The following is a 4,475-nucleotide window of genomic DNA, read 5'->3' as shown; positions in this document are numbered from 1 at the left end:
GTACTGATGATCATCTTTCTTGAAAAATACAAACAAAAACATCAATTTTTGAAGAAATAAAAGTCGATTAATATATATTTTGATATTTTTATTAGGATATTTATTGTACTTATTGAAGGGAAGGAAATAGTTTCCTTCCGAGATGCCCAAATTGTATCTCAAAATTTTTTAATATTCTACTTGTTTAAGGATCACATCCTTACCAAATATGCAGTAGAATCAGAGATCAAATCTTAAATTATCTAATATAAACTTTCATTGAGGCCTGAATGTGTAGATCCTCTACTTCACATGCACGTCAGACGCTGCAGAAAAGCATGATGAACTCTAATCCAATTGACTTCGCAACTCAATCAATCGAGGAATGAGATGTGTTAGTGTGATACCTCACGCTAGCAGGTGGGACACCCAAAGAGACCTCACATCCAAAAGAAGAGGGGCGGCAACAAGGGGAGGGCCAGAGGGAAAGATAGTACCTTTCTCACTTCTCACGCCTCTCTTTTTCTCTTCTCTCAATCTGATTTGTTTGCTATACTATTCATCCATAGGTAGAGACCCTCTCTATTTATAGATGATTCTCATGACCTAATGAGAGTAGGACTCCTTCTCAAATCTGATTTGAATTGGTCCAATACTCATGAAAAGGATTCCTAAATGAGATATAATTGCCATCCCATATGACAATCAACTTGCACCCAATTCCTCATCCATTTGGGACACCCCAAATAAGCACAAAATTAGGTTTTGATCATGCTTCATGAGGAGGTATTCTCAGTGCAAGTAAGAATACTCATATCTCATCCAAAATAGGTCCGATTCGAATCCAATTCGAAGCTGGTTCGAAATAATTTCGAAAGGCTGTCAATCCCAAACTCTTTAGGACTTTTATACCCAGTCTAACTTGGATTTTAGACTCATTTAAATCCAATTAATTCAGATCTAATCTGAAATTAATTAGTAGTTAAATCCAATCTTTCATATATTTCATGGATCATAGATTAAAACTATTCATCCGGGGATTGAATCTGAACCTCATGTGTAGTCTAGCTGAACATAGTCAACTCTTCAATCCATTTGACCCATAACTTAATTCTCAATCAAGTTAGCTTATATATTCAATCAAGTCAAGTACTTTCAAATTAGATATATAAACATAGGTCAATCCCTTCCTACTTTGTCTGACTTGTGCGCGTAACTCCAGAGGTTCAAACATTAAGCCGGTAGCACAAAATCTAATTTCTGCACTAATTGAGATACCATCTAGCAATAGTTTCTGACATCCAGATAGGTTAAATTATCACAAAAGAATATTTCAGAATCCAAACATATGGTTATCGCATAATTCATCCTTTTGACCCTGGATGCTGTACGATGGTCTCAGGGAAACTGTCAATCGAGATTGCTTCATCCATATTGTATTTCAACCTTTCAAATCTATCTCATGGATTATCCTGGTCAAGACTTTACTAAATTGAAATACAGCTATACATCAACTCCAATAATCTGGAGGGGTCAATCCCGTCTTGATCCACATGCAGACTTCGTAAGTACTTAACTGTACCCAATAGCCTTCTGTCACTGTATTAAAAATTCAGGTAGTCCGGCATCAAGTACAGTGAGTTGCTTGAAAGTCACTATGGTGATCTCAGGTCTGAAGGATACTTATACCTATGTGTTTCGCGAGCAGCTCTTGACCGCAGAACGTTCAGTAGGTGAGTCACTTGTTCAGTGACGATGTATCCTTACATCTCACCTGTATGCCATACTAGTGTCACCGCACTCCTTGGTTGAGAGGACAACCAACCCATATGGCACACAATGACCTTCACTCGATAAATGTCATCACCCGTGATGACGTATCATTTGATCACGAATATGTTTAAGAACTATGCGATAAATTCTTCTTTATTGTACACTAGCATAGTTCTAGGGACTTCATCACAGTACAAGAGTTCAAGGAAGATGTCACTTTATGATGAAAAATATCAGAATAACTATTATTCAATAATCAATAATTCATATATAATACAAGGATGAACTCAATCGTCACACGATTGATTTTAGGACATAATTTTCAACAACTCCCACTTGGATTAAAGTCAATCGGGACAGTATCTTATACCCATCTTCTATTTGAAGTTATTGAACTCTTTGATCTGAGAGCTTTAGTGAAGGGGTCGGCTAGGTTCTCTTTTCCATCGATCTTCTGAAGTTCGACATCACCTCGGTACATAATCTCTCGCACCAAGTGATAGCGGCACAGAACATGCATGGTGCGATGGTGCGACTTGGGTTCTTTCCCTGAGCTATGGCACTGGAGATGTCACAATACAGCAGGACAGGACTATCAATAGAAGGTATAACTTCCAGCTTGATGATGAACTTTCACAACCACACCTCCTCCTTTGCAGCATCCGATACAGTAGTGTATTCCACTTCGCATACAGAATCGCCACAATATGTTGCTTGAAATTTTTTAGCAAACAGTTTCTCCATTCAAGGTAAATACATAGTCCGATATACTTCTGCTGTCATCACAATCTAACTAAAAACTGAAATCAGTATATTCTATAAGTTTCAGATCAAAGTCTCCATAGATAAGCCATTGGTCTTTGATATTTCTCAAATACTTAAAAATTACTTTCACAATCTTCTAATGCTGCCACCCGATCTGACTGGTACCTACTCACTACCCTAGTGAATAGGCCACATTCGATCTTGTACATATCACAGCATACATGATAGATCCCACTGCTGAAGCATATGATATTTTACTCATGGCTCTCTCTCCTCAGAAGTTGTCAGACAATCCTTCTTGGAAAGAGTAATTCCACGGCCTATCGGAAGATAGCCTTTTTTGAAATTATCCATATTGAACCACTTCAACAAGGTATCAATGTACGTGGATTGAGAAAATTCAAACAACCTTCTGGATCTATCCCTATAGATCTTCATCCCTAGGATGTAGGATGCTTCTCCCAAATCTTTCATGAAGAATTGTGATGATAACCACAGCTTTACACTCTGCAAAGTCGGGATATCATTTTTTAGTAACAGTATGTCATCCACATACAGTACAAGAAAAATGACCATAGAATCGGAAGCCCACTTGTAGATGCAAGGCTTTTCTCTATTCCTAATGAAGCCATACATTTTAATTACCTTAACAAAATATATGTTCCAAGTTCTTGATGCCTGCTTAAGTCCATAAATAGACCTTTTTAGCTTGCACACTTTCGATTTGTTTGTAGATGTGAACCCTTCAGGTTGTATCATATACATCTCTTCTTCTAGATCTCCATTAAGAAAAGCAATTTTGACATCCATCTATCAGATCTCATAATCTAAATGTGCAACGATAGCAAGCATAATCTGGATGGACTTGAGTATTGCCACAGAAGAGAACGTCTCGTCATAGTCAATATCATAATGCTGACGGTAACCCTTGACAACTAGACGGCTTTATAGTCTCTACCTTTCCATCCGCTCCTCTTTTCCTCTTGAAAATCTATTTACACCTTATGGATTTTATTTCTTCGGACAGATCAACTAGTGTCTATACACTATTGATCTCCATGGACTCCATCTCAGACTTCATGACCGCAAGTCATTTTTGAGAGTCAGACCTTTGCATGGCCTCCATATGGGTGATCGAATCCTCATCATTCTCATCAAGTTCAATGGGATCACTGTCCCAGACCAAAAAATCATAGTATCTGTCTGGTTGATGCGATACTCTATCAGATCTCCTTAATGGTGCCTCTACCAGCTCTAAATTCGATTCATTAATCGAATCCAATTCTGTATGTGTCGGTCCTTCCACCTCATGAACTTCATCAAGTTTAATTTTACAGGCATTAGCTCTTTCACCAAGAAACTTCTTTTCCAAAAAGATTGCCTGGCTGCTGACAAATACTTTTTGTTCTGCAGCGAGGTAAAAATAATACCCTTTAGTTTTCTTTGGGTACCCTACAAATAAGCATTTATCGAATTTCAGTCCAAGCTTATCTATCTTTAAATGCTTGATATAAGTGGATACCTCCAGACCCTAAAGTGTGAGAGTACTGGCTTACGTCCGATCTATATCTCATATGGAGTTTTATCGACAGACTTGTTGGGTACCTTATTCAAAATGTAGCAGGCAGTCTCTAGAGCATATCTTCAAAAAGAGATTGGCAGACTGAAAAAGCCCATCATAGACCGAACGATGTCTAACAAGGTTCGATTCCTCCTCTGGGACACACCATTATATTGTGGTATTCCAAGAGGGGTCCATTGTGAGAGAATTTATTCTCTTTCAGATATGTCAGGAACTCACTGGTGAGGTATTCACCTCGATCTGACCGAAGGATCTTAATACTCTTTGTAGTTTATTTCTCTACTTCAGTACAGAATCGTTTGAACATTTCAAATGATTTTGACTTATGCTTCATAAGATAGACATACCCATATTTAGATAGGTCATCTGTAAACGT

The sequence above is a fragment of the Elaeis guineensis genome, chromosome 11, assembly GCF_000442705.2.
Source record: "Elaeis guineensis isolate ETL-2024a chromosome 11, EG11, whole genome shotgun sequence".
In the NCBI taxonomy this organism is placed as follows: domain Eukaryota; kingdom Viridiplantae; phylum Streptophyta; class Magnoliopsida; order Arecales; family Arecaceae; genus Elaeis; species Elaeis guineensis.
This window is presented reverse-complemented; position numbering follows the sequence as displayed.